Below are 14,219 nucleotides of genomic sequence, written 5' to 3' on the forward strand. Positions count from 1 at the left end.
ATATTTTTACGTAAAATATACTTACCTATAAGTAAAACTCACAATTAACAATAATCTATTTTTCAAATAGGTCAACAACTTAGTTCTATTACACAAAAATATAATAAATTAACTATAAATGAACACTACTTTCCTATGAAACAACAATAACGAATTCTTAACACAATACACTACTGCACTGAACATATATCGATAAAGATAACAGAACAGATAAGAGAAAATCTGACGCATGTTTGTCAAAATGACAGTGGCATTTTCTCTATGTTGCCTAATTAGTTATTAGTTATAATATGTTCGATTTCTTGTTAGAAATAAAAATTTTTAGTAGGTCCAAAGTGACACAAAATCTAGGCATAAAAAGGTTTATTTGAAGAAAGTGTATTTTTTTGTTCTTCTTAATGGCGGTACAGGCTCGTTTTTTTAATATTGTATTTAATTACAGAGTAATTTCCACATACTAATACAGGTACAACTAAAAATTTTATATTCACCATTGGCGTGCATACATGGTATATACTGGGTTATATGACCCGTATGGTGAATGCCAATGGTGAATATAAAATACATAATTTTACGTCAAAAAATGCGCAATAATTAAAACCCACAAAATTTCATTTGCATATCTCGACCGGTTTTAGAGCAATAAATAAATCGTCAATGTGTAAGAAAAAATTCAACATCCCGTATCTCGGAAACGAAGCATTTGCAGACATATATTCATAAATCAAACGGTCATTATTTTTTCATGCAGAATTACCCCTTAAAAGTTTGTCGCGATTATTTAGAAACACTCTGTATTGATGAAGAACATGGCTAGTTGTCAAAGTACCTAACTTTTTCATTATCCAACATAAGTGAATCAGTCACAAAGCAGAATTCATTCTGCCTCCATATTGCAAAATGTAGTAATGTCGAAGCGAAGATCGGTCGGATATGCGCATTTTATCAATGAAATTCGATATTTTTAAGATATTCCAGAAGCCGCTATAGATAAAATGTTTTAACGACCTATTAATCATTTCAGAATTACTCGACGGATATTAGTACAGTTAAAATAATTAAGACGATAACCGGACAATAATGATTTAATGAGTAAAATTTAGTTTTTTTTACTTTAATGACAAAAAAAAAGCAAGCCCCTTAGCAGATCCCAATTAAAAATTATTTTGCACATCATATTTGAAACATTATTTGGTTGAAAAATCTCATTTTTGTTGGCAAAAAAAATATATTAATTTGTTTGGACTAAATTACAGTTGTGCTTATCTTAAAAAGGATATGTTACTATCAACATTCGCACAGTGTTGCCAAACTGAATTTTGTTATTTTGGGTGTAAATTTTTTCCACGGATCTCCGAGGGTACAATACCTACTGGCACTTTAATTTATCTGTTTTGTCCCTTGTTCAGTGTTTAGTTAGATGTTAATTTAAGTTTGCCAACAAATTATTTATTTTAATTAAATGAAATTCGAGGATACCTTCTTTTATTGACGAAATGCCCCTGAGGATGCTCTAGATAGCGAAAGTATATAGATAGCGAAAAATCTCATTTTTGTTGGCAAAAAAAATATATTAATTTGTTTGGACTAAATTACAGTTGTGCTTATCTTAAAAAGGATATGTTACTATCAACATTCGCACAGTGTTGCCAAACTGAATTTTGTTATTTTGGGTGTAAATTTTTTCCACGGATCTCCGAGGGTACAATACCTACTGGCACTTTAATTTATCTGTTTTGTCCCTTGTTCAGTGTTTAGTTAGATGTTAATTTAAGTTTGCCAACAAATTATTTATTTTAATTAAATGAAATTCGAGGATACCTTCTTTTATTGACGAAATGCCCCTGAGGATGCTCTAGATAGCGAAAGTATACTTGGGCAAGATTTAATAAATTCAGTGCTCGATATCTGCCTTTTGACTTTTAAAATTCATATATTCGAGCATTCAACCATTTCCTATTTTACAAAGCAGAATGTTAAGGCTACAATTGAGTTTTAATTTCAATATTTTTTAAATGCTAGAATATTCCACAGGATGTTCCGAACTTTGAGAAAAACACACAGTATTATTGTTACACTCGGTATACAATGCCATTTACCTCTACAGCAACACTGTTACTACATCGATATTCTTAGAGAATAAGGAAGGCTATAACATATTAAAAAAATCACTAAAATCGGACAACAGGTTTCGGAGATTCGAGATATCAAAAATGACCCATTTTTAAGGTGACCGGATTTTTTTGGCCAGGAGTGTAGAAATCTTGCAAAAGTAAACATTGATTTTTAAGATTTTTAAATAATATACTAGCGCAGCGGTCAAAACATTATACATACTGGTTTCAAACAGCAAAAATTAGAAAGCTCGAAGGCAAAGGAAATAAGTATTCAGAAGTGTGTACGACACGAATTAATTCTCCTGCCAATGTTATTCAATTTATACTCTGAATATATTTTTCATGAAGCATGGAAGATGAGTCAACTGGAATAGCGATCCAATGATGCACGGTTTACGTACCTATCAATATCAGGAAACCAAAATGATATCACGGTTTCAAAAAAAGTTAAAAGTACTATGACACTAAAAATCAGAACGGTTACATAGGTGTTATGTTTTCCATACTACTGTACGGGTTGGAAAGCTGGACACTAAATAAGGAATTCCTTAAAAATATAGGGGCCTTTTAAATGTGGGTATATGGAATATGGAAGCGAGTGTACTGGATGGATGGAGTAACAAATGAGGAAGTGCTGGATAGACTGAATATTGAAGAAGTTATATTTATTATAAAGAGGAAACTTGAGTTTACATGTCACGTCTCTAGAGGGACAAGACATGAATTCCAACAGCTTATAATGCAATAAAAGATAGGTGGACGCATGAATGACATTGGTCGAATTATTCCGAGCAGCAATTTCGAAAAAGCAAATAGCCATGTTAATTAGCAACCTCCACAAGAGATGCTGAATCCAAAAAGAAGAAGAGATATGTTAATCCTAAGTCTGTTGATCCAAAAAGGAAAAATGCTGGATAGTAGTTTTGCACTAGAAATGGGAGTTTTATAACACACTCTCCATCTGACTTCACTACCATAAAATATATTTTCTTCTCTTATTCCGGATTCTGATATTTAGAATACATATTTAGAACATATTTAGAATTTGCTATGTTTATTTTATAGACCTCGAAAATGACTTATTCGGTTTTAACGCGATACGATGTGATTCTAATATTTATTGACACTAACAGTTGAGATCATCCCAATTAGGAAATGCATAATCAAAATAATGGATTAGATTGTTTTGAAATAGCTCAACGAACGTAATAAAACAGTTAAAATTATCGACATATCTTGCAGATATGGCAGGACTATAAAGTTCAAGAGAGAACGGATTAGGTACTTTTATGGATTATCAAGGTTAGTTCCTTATTCGGAATAAGATATTAATTATTATTTCATATCTAGTGACCGATTTCTTAAAAATACAATTATTTCTACTGACCGATGTATTTTTTTAAGTGTATAATGCACTTAACGCAATGTAATGAGTTTTATTAGTAAATGTGATCCAAATAGGTACCTGATGATGAAGAAACAATGCAATCGCTGCAATAAATACCGTAATTATGAATAAATATACGTAGATATCATCAACGACATTAACATTGCAGTATCGCTTTCCGTTATATTTTACATGCTGTTCATATAACATAAAAAATTAGAAGGTTTTACCGCACTTGTATCAAGATTTGAATTAAAGTTTGCACAACGTTATAATTATTAATTATCTCTTTTAATAATTTTAAACAAGCTTGTGTAAAAAATTCTTTTAAAAGGTAATAATAATAATGAGTGATAAGCTAACTAAAATAGCCTTGGTCGAAATTATACAATTAATTCCAATCCGAAAAGATAACAAAAATTACATCTCTTTAATTCTCTTCAAATAACTTGAACTTGAAGGGCTATGGAAAAATTTGCAATATCTTGGGGTAGCTCGGGAAAATAATAAGAACTGGGCTAATTTCATATCCCGAAAAAATAGAGAAATCTAGGAAAAATATATAAATATATTTTCCATAAAAAAGGTTATTGAATTTTACTATTATTTCGTGTGAAATATTTAAATTTTAATAATTAATGTATATTATTTATATAAATATATAATATTACCTAATATAAATTAATACTCGAAATGTGTTTATTTAAATTGAAATATAGAACGTTTTTTTTTAAGAAATTTTTACTCTCTGAATAAATGGTTGTAAAATAAATTTTAAAACGAATTATTTTTTACTTCACAAAAATAATTAATAATACTTATCATACAGTTATATAAATAATACACAATAATCAATAAAATTTAAATATTTTTTACGAAATAATAGTAAAATTCAGCTTTTTATGAAACAATTTAACAATTGAATTTTCCGGGATTTTCCTATTTTTCCGGGAGGTGAAAATAGCACAGTTATTATTTTATCGAATTACCGCAATTAAAAAAATCAAGCTTCTGCACGCCATAGAACCCGGGATATTGCAATTTTTTTCGACACGCCCCAATTTAAATTTCCATTCTAAAAAAAACTCGAGCTCGAAAAAGCGGTATTTTATGAGTAAATTTTAAGCTCTCAACGTTTAAACAATGGAAATATATTTTAAGAAAAGTTTGCCACCTTAGTTCCTATTTGCCAGAGAAGGGTCTTTTTTAAGATTGTGTTTTTTCACCATCTTTTCATTGAGCCTACTCACAATTATTGCGTGACAAAAAATATAAAAGTTATTATAAATGTTTATAAGCTAAAAAATCCTTTTTCAATCGGATTTTTTTAATAATTATTTTGATAAAATGTTGAATTTTTTTAATATAGCCTAAAATTGAAGCTTCAAAGAATCGATTGCAATCTGCTAAATAACCATAGGGCCACTGTTTGGACAAGTATATTTGTTTAAATAATCACTCTTCGAGATAAACAAATTAGGTAAATAACTTATAAACTATTTGGTCCATTTAGCTGAGATTTACCACACCTCAATTACTCATTAATTTCCATAATTTCAAGTACCTATTAAACCTACTTATATTACATGTCATTTGTAAAATATAATATATATAAAATTTATAAATTATTGCAGAAATAAGGGTTTTTGCAATTATTTCGGTCAATTGTTTATGTAGGTATCTTACATAATTTAGAAACTCCGAAATTAAACAAGGTTTAAGATCTACAACTTTTATATGAACAAATTTTTTCTAAAATGTATAAAGAGAGTTTTATAGGGAAAAATACTTTTTTACTTTTTAAGACCGTTTAAAAAAACAAAGAAAAATCAGCTGTACGTCTTCAATAATTGGCAATCAGCTATTCCATACATTTTAGAGCCTTTAAAAATCTGTATAAGATTTATTAAGATCTTTTTTCTCTTTACTGGCCAATTTGTAGAAATTTGCCAAAACGTTACGCCAAAACACTTTATGAAATTTTTCATTCTGCAAAATTTCACTACGTGTTTGTTACAGGGGAGTTTTAATTTGTTTTTCTACGACCGTTTAATAAAATGTTCATTATTCACTATTTTTTAATAGATAATAGCGCCCATTACTTTACCCGTGAGTAATAGTTCATTATTCACGGCTCATTACACACGGGCTGAAGTTAGGTTCAAGTGGTGCATGCCACTTTTAATATTAATCGTATATAAGCTGCAAATAAAATTACTTAAACTTGTTTATTTAATACAATAATTATTGTAATTTATATTAATAATTAACTTCGGACAATTTTTAAAGGAATTTTAACTGTAGATAACAATGGGTCAGTATATTTTTTACGTTTATATCTTGTTTACTAAAAATTTTGACGTTTATCATTTTTAGTGACAGCGACATAACGCATTTTGTTTGTGTTAATTGGAATTTATAACTAATATTGTGTTTATTTTATAAAGTTATAAAAATGAAAATGATCAGTTTCATGTAATCATGTAATGGATATTACTCACTCTGGTGAGTAATAGCCATCATTACATGCTCGTTGAATAATATACTACAGTAGAACCCCGCAAATCCGAACCAATTGGGGGGGCAGCCTGTTCGGATTCCGAAAAGTTATGATTATCCGAAAGTTAACTAATAATTCAAAGCTTTAGTTGTCGCTGATTTTGAGTCGCTGCACCTGTCTCACTCTTTCCCTCTCCCACCCATCTCAGATTGATGTCACTGTTAACGGTCACTGGCAAATCTAAAAAACCACGAGCTTTGAATAACATGAACGCTTTGCCTGTTTATTATAGGGCCCAAAGGAAAGCATAGATGAATATTGCACTTTTTAAGGAATGATTTTAAAAACAAGTTGAACCATCCGTTTCGAAATTCAATAAGGAAGTGGGGCTTCCCAAAAGAGCCCTACTTTTCTTAGACAATGCTACTTCACAGCTACTTCGTACTATACAAAAAATTTGGTACGGACATATTAGGGCTTGTCCATATGAGGGCGGTTTGCCAACGTCGACTACTTACCTGTTTTCCCCCCGTTTTCCTTGATAACTTCAAAGGCAGCATTAGGGTGAGATCACGTGAAACAGGTAAACCGCGCAGTCGACGTTGGCAAACCGCCCACATATGGACAATCCCTAAGAAGGAGAGGAAAGTTTAATTACTGACAGCCTGAAAAAAAAATCACCGTAAAAGGTGATATTTACTGGTTGGCTGAGGCCTGGGACAACTGCCCTGATACTTTAATTAGAAAATCGTGGAAGAAGTTGTGGCCAAATTTACAATTTAACGAAGGTCTATTTTTCCAAGCTCCATTATAATATAACTTCCTAGAAGTCGTCCAACAACTTCCAGGATGTGAAAACGAAGAAAAAAGTGCAATTACAGAATGGATTGAAGTTGACGATAATGGGCACCAAGGATTTACGGATGAAGACATTGTAGACTTGCTTCAACCTCAAGGCAACCCTAATGAAGATGAAGAAAGCGAGGAAGAAGTTTCCCTGCCAGATCGAGTGATACACGTAGATGCCACTAAAGCTCTGGATGTTGCTCTACGTTACGTGGAGCAGAACTCTGCTGCATTACCGGTCGATGTAATGTTTATGAGTAAATGGTTCAACAACGCTGCGTCAAGTCGCTACACTTCCAGGCATCAGAAGAAAGGGATCGACTTCTTTAAGATGCGCCTTAGGGCTGTACACGTTCTTGTAAGAGTGTGGGCAATATTTTTGGACATAAGTTTATGTTTAACTTTTATAGGCACTACGTATAAAGTACGCATTTATTTCTAAGACATTTTAAAAGTCAAAGTCCTATTAATCCTACATTGTTAAATTTTCTGGCTTTACTCTGTATAATAAACATATTTTTAAGTTTTTGCCTTGAGTTTTTTAATTTTTTTTTCACTTTCCGTTGGTTCGGATTTGCCAAACGTTCGGATTAGCGGGGTTCGGATTAGCGGGGTTCGGATTAGAGGGGTTCTACTGTATTATTATGTTCGTTGCACTTAGTGATAGTTGTCAAATTCTATTTATAAAATGCTTCAATCCCAAGCGAAATAAATTTATCAATATGTGGCCCAGTTATTCGCGGCGTGCAAGTACTTGGAAGGGAAACGAGAAACGACCGTGCGCGAGTCGCGGAGAAATATTGCAACTATCTTAAATAATTCATATTGTCAATTGAAATTGTCAAATTGACGTATATTTCATACCTTCTGTCATCGAAGCAGAAAAATTATTATATAAAGGTAAATTTGAATAATTGTATTTTGCTTGCAGTACTGCATTTTAATAACTAATTTTATTTACTACATACAATTGTTTACGTTTTGATAGCATAACCTGAATCTTATTTTTTCTTCTTATTATTTTTTTGGGCTGTGGCCTTGACAATTTTCCAGTAACCAGGACTAATATAATTGGCCAATATAATTAAAAGTGCGAATAATAGTACAGAGCGTAGAAATAGGGGTCGCTTTGCCGAACTTGCACGGTCCCAATAACACGTTTCGCACATTATCGCGATTAATAATGACCACAATACACCTAATACACAAATACTAAATCTACTAACAATAATGGTATTGTATAGATCTAATAGTATATATATATATATATATATATATATATATATATATATATATATATATATATATATATATATATATATATATATATATATATATATATATATATCAATATGTGGCCCAGTTATAACACGTTTCGCACATTATCGCGATTAATAATGACCACAATACACCTAATACACAAATACTAAATCTACTAACAATAATGGTATTGTATAGATCTAATAGTATAGATATAGTAATGCCAGTTGTACACCAAATAGTATGTTAAAAATTATTAATGTCTTGTACATACAGTATGGTGCAAATGAAATGAATAAATTCGTTATTTCGTATGCTGGCGACTTTAAGGAAAAATCCCGAAACAGGTCCATTTTTATTTTTAAATTGTGATTTTTGGCATACATACCATATGAGTGACGTCATCCATCTGGACGTGATAATGCCATTGATGATTTTTTTAAATGAGAATAGGGGTCGTGTGCTAGCTCATTTGAAAGGTTATTCAATTCTCTATTTAGTAATATAATCACTAATATAATTTTTTATACAGGGTGGCCAAAAATTTTTTTTGAAATAAATTAATTAACAAAAAAAAAAGAATGTAATGTAATTTATTTAATTCAAGATACATTTAAATGCTGTCAGAAATCAGAAAAAATGTTCATTTCAATAATATGCTTTCACAAATGATTTTTCGCTTAAATTCAATGTTTGAGCTTCTACCCACCTGCCTCTTGGCCGTTTGAACATTTAATTTAAGCAAAAAGGAAAAAATTGTTTTGGACACCCTGTATAAATAATTATGTTAATGTTTATATTACTGAATAGAGAATTAAATAACCTTTCAAATGAGCTAGCACATCCCTATTCTCATTTAAAAAAAGGCATCGATCACGTCGTCACTCATGCTAAAATATCATAATTTAAAAATAAAAATCGACCTGTTTCGGGATTTTTCCTAAAAGCCGTCGGTTTAAGAAATAACGAATTTATTCCTTTCATTTGCTCAATACTGTATATTATGTATGTACAGTATTGTGATTGTTTTCTTATTATTGCAAATTCTTATTATTAGCATAAACTTATAGTTTATGTATATTTTATGGTCTCATTTATACACTGATCCAAAATTATTGTCATCATAGTGGGCTCTGAAGGACAGAGATAGCTCTATACAGCGCATGTCTATTATTAATTCAGATATACATACTTCTTGTCAGTTTACGTCAACTTTGACTTTTCAAATTTTAGTATACAAAATTATTATTAAAAATGGTTTTCACGGATTAACAAAATCGATCTATGGCACAGAATTAACGCAGAATGGGTTTACTCCATCCAACCGAGATGCTTTTGAAGATTTTGCTGGAGAATTTCCCAATGTTGCGGGTCTTTTGCAGAACTATTCGTCATTTCGTCGCGTTGTAGATGTTAATAGAGAAACGGGAAGCGTAAAACACAAGTCCGGGGCAGGCAGGCCTAATAGTCCATTCTTTCACGGTTTTTTAAATTTTAAAGAACCGCTTGGATTGACATGAAATTTGGCATACGCATAGCTTACATGTCAAAGAAAAAAAGTGATATTGTGCCGATGTGTGCTTTTGCCCTGGGGGTGACTTTCACCCCCTCTTGGGGGTGAAAAAGTATAAGTCCAAAATAAGTCCGGAAATGGATAAACTGACTAATTTTAAGTAACTTTTGCTATATATAGCTTTTTCGGCAAGTCAACACTTTTCGAGTTATTTGTGAGTGAATATGTTCATTTTTCAACAAAATAACTACATTTTTAGACGGTTTTTCGCAAATAACTCAAAAAGTAAGTATTTTGTCGAAAAAAACGTTCTTAGCAAAAATATAGCCTGTAAAAAAGTAAAACAAAATGGTGTACGCGTTAGGTCTCTGGACCTCGTAAAACCAGAGTTATAGCCAATGAAAAATAGATTCATATTCACCACATTTCAAATAGAATACTTCGAAGTGAAATATCCAAAAAATTAAGCACTTTTTGGGGAAAACCCATTATAACTTTTTTAAAGTGTTTAAAAAAAGCTTTATTTCTGTTTTTATAAAAAGTTTCTAGCGTTAAATTTAAGCAAGTTCTCAAAATAAAGTTGACCCCTTTTGTTTTGGCAAAAAAAAATCGGGAAGACCACCCCCTAATTAGTAACTTAAATGAAATTAATCGTTACCGCTCCATACATTATTTTACTTATGTTGTGTTTATTAAGTTTCATCGATTCAAAGTGCTTATTTTTGAAAAAATTTATTTTTAAAGTAAAATTTTTAAAAATTTTAATTTTGAAAAATATGTTTTTTTTTTCACAATAACTTAAAAATTGTTAGAGATATCAAAAATCTCGAAAAACAAAAAAGTCAGCATTGCTTTTCTGAATATCATGTATTTTTTTGTTTTTCTGTTAGACAAAAATTGATTAAGATTTGCTGTTTCTAAATTTGCATACATTCGTGATCAGTGACTCGTTCAACCCCTTTTAACTACAGCCCTTTCAAAAATAAGGACTTTGAACCGATGAAACTTACAGATCATATAACCAATACATACACGAGTCAAGAAATTTGTGAAGTCGTAACGATTAAGTTCATTTGAGATACTAATTAGGGGGTGATTTTCCCGATTTTTTTACCAAAAAAAGGGACTAACTTTATTTTGAGCGTAACTTGTTTACTTTTGATGCTAGAAATTTTTTTTTTAAAACAAAAATGATGCTTTTTTTAAACACTTTAAATAAGTTGTAATGAGTTTTCCCCGAAATGTGCTTCATTTTTGGTTATTTCACGTTAAAGTATTCCAATTGGAATTTGACGAATGTGAACCTATTTTTAATTAGCTATAACTCTGCTTCTACTAGGTATATAAACGTGATATATACATCATTTTTTTAAAATTTTTACAGGCTATATTTTTGCTAGGAATGTTTTTTCGACAAAATACTTACTATTTAAGTTATTTGCAAAAAACCGTCTAAAAGCGTGGTTATTTTGTTGAAAAAATGAACATATTCACTGGCAAATAACTCGAAAAGTATTGACTTAGGTAGTGAAAAACCTCTATAAAACAAAATTTACTTTAAATTAGTCAGTTTATCAATTTCCGGACTTACTTTGGACGAATACTTTTTCACCCCTAAGAGGGGGTGAAAACCACCCCCGGGGCAAAAGCACATATCGGCACAATATCACTTTTTTTCTTTGACTTGTTAGCTATGTGTATGCCGAATTTCATGTCAATCCAAGCGGTTCTTTAAAAATTAGAGGTTTTGCAATATTTTACTGTTAAAGAACGTACTATAAAGTGCGAACTGAAGAAAACATCGAACTGGCCAGAACAGTTATTGTAGGTAGATCTTTCATATGGAAATGGAACTTGCCAGCGAGCAGAGTATTCTTATAGCCACTTTACACGATGCAAGTAATTGCGCAATTAATTGCACAATTTCTTGCGCAAGAACTTGTGCAATAAGTTGCAACTAACTTTCTGCAATAAATCATTACACGGTGCAAACAATTGCATAAACTGACATGAAATAGACAGAAACTTTGACAAAATAGCATAAATTTTAGGTTATGTTGTTTTTATAAATTAAATGTAATTTTTTGAGTAGAGTTATCAGATATTAGATTAAAAATGTTAGATTATAATTTGAGAAAATTATAATAATATGTATTATAACAAAATCAATTAATACCTAAGAGGGCGTTCAAGTATTACGTAACGCGATTTTTGAAGATTTTTGACCCCCCCTCCCCCTACGTATCGCACTGTAATGGACGTTTAACTATTACGTAACGCAATCTTTAAAGATTTTTGACCCCCCCCCCAACCCCCAACCTGCGTTACGTAATACTTGAACGGTCCCTAATGCAAGTATACCTATAATACCTACATTCTTCATTTACAAAAGGAAACAAGTTGTAAGAAATATAAATAGAAAATAGTTTTTTTTAATCCCTATGTTGCATAATTAAGTTATCCACCAAAATAATGTTATCTGTGAATCTGTGCAGCGTGAAATTGGTAAAAAGTTCCTCTAGTTTTGTTAAAAAATTGTTTAGTTTGAAATTTAGGATGACAGAATGTCAATGTAGTAAAAACAAACACTGTAGCCTTAAAAGTTACTAAAAATATAACCAAATTGCAGAAAAAATTGCATGAAAAATAGGACATGTTCTATTTAACTGCAACTTCTTGCAGCAAGAAATTGCTGCAAGAAGTTGCAACTTTTCTGTGCAATTTTCGTATGACACGATGCAATTTATATTGCTGCAAGAAATTGTGCAATTAATTGCGCAATTAGGTGCATCGTGTAAAGTGGCTATTATAGCCACTTTACACGATGCAAATAATTGCGCAATTAAGTGCACAATTTCTTGCGCAAGAACTTGTGCAATAAGTTGCAACTAACTTCCTGCAATGAAGTGATTACATGGTGCATAAACTGACATGAAATAGACAGAAACTTTGAAAAAATAGCATAAATTTTAGGTTATGTTGTTTTTATAAATTAAATGTAATTTTCTAAGTAGATTAGTTATCAGATATTAGATTAAAAATGTTAGATTATAATTTGAGAAAATTATAATAATATGTATTACAACAAAATCAATTAATGCCTAATGCAAGTATACCTGTAATACATTTATTCATTTACAAAAGGAAACAAGTTGTAAGAAATACAAATAGAAAATAGTTTTTTTAATCTCTATGTTGCATAATTAAAGTTATCCACCAGAATAATGTTATCTGTGCAGCGTGAACTTGGTAAAAAGTTCATCTAGTTTTGTTAAAAAATTGTTTACTTTGAAATTTAGGATGACAGAATGTCAATGTAGTAAAAACAAACAGTGTAGCCTTAAAAGTCACTAAAAATATAACCAAATTGCAGAAAAAATTGCATGAAAAATAGGACATGTTCTATTAAACTGCAACTTCTTGCAGCAAGAAATTGCTGCAAGAAGTTGCAGCTTTTCTGTGCAATTTTCGTATGACACGATGCAATTTCTATTGCTGCAAAAAATTGTGCAATTAATTGCATCGTGTAAAGTGGCTATTAGGCACAACCTTTTTTACTGAAGAATGTTGGTTTCATCTTTCTGGGTAGACAAATTCTCATATGAGGATGCAGAGTGCAGATAACCCGCATTATTTTATTGAAACGCCTTTATAATATCCACAGAAACTTGGAATTTGGGCTGCTATAAGCAAGCGACGTATTGTAGGACCCATATTTTTCAAAGAGATTCTAAATGCTGAAAGATACCGTCAAGAAATTTTAACTCCATTTATAAATCAATTGATGGATGATCAATTAATAGAAGGATATTTTCAGCAAGACGGGGCTCGAATTCATACAACGCTGCAAAATTTGGACTTTTTCGACAATATGGCCATAAATTTAAATACGCCTATTATATTCCCCCCTCGATCATGTGATTTGACTCCCTGTGAGTTTTTTTTTTGTAACCACATTTAAAAATTCGATTTTTAAAACTCCTGTAGCGGATTTGGAAGATCTTAGACAAAGAATAGAGAACCATATTGAAGAAATAAATAATACTCTGTTGGTCCTAAACAATGTTGTAGACTCGATGAGAAGAAGAGTTACGTTCTGTAGAGATGTTGGTGGTGGACATCTTCTTTGATTTTATTATTGTTACTTATTATTTTTGTTATTTTTATTAAAGTTCTCTGTTAAAGGTTTTGGCTGATTTTTTATGTTTTACAATGTTAATCAATAGTAGATTATACCACGAGTCAATAATGATGGCTATTATTCCCGAGGAATATTATTCCCGAGAGAGTAACATTCCGAGGGAATGAGAGCCATTATTGCGAGTAGTATACTCTACTTTATCTACGACAAATTAATTAATTTAAGATTTTTAATGAACAACTTTATTTGTTAAAAACATTAAAATTAGTAATAGTACAATTAATAAACTGAATTGGTTGAGAATCATCATTAACTTTAGTAGAGTTTTTAATACAAATATTTACATAAGGTATTAAGGTAGATGCTGTTGCTGTAGCTAGTTCTACAATTTCTGGTGGTGTACAATTAAAAGATTCTTCATTTTCGTCCATCTCAACACAAACTGTCAAATATAC

General features: G+C 30.9%; 1 protein-coding gene across 7 annotated transcripts in view; it reads right to left on the reverse strand.

The window, feature by feature from the left end:
• Nucleotides 1-14,219, reverse strand: part of LOC126889519 (serine/threonine-protein kinase tricornered) — a 675,111-nt gene that overhangs the window by 110,092 nt on the left and 550,800 nt on the right. The gene's annotated exons all lie outside the window — the stretch shown is intronic.

The sequence above is a fragment of the Diabrotica virgifera genome, chromosome 8 (genome assembly GCF_917563875.1).
Source record: "Diabrotica virgifera virgifera chromosome 8, PGI_DIABVI_V3a".
In the NCBI taxonomy this organism is placed as follows: domain Eukaryota; kingdom Metazoa; phylum Arthropoda; class Insecta; order Coleoptera; family Chrysomelidae; genus Diabrotica; species Diabrotica virgifera.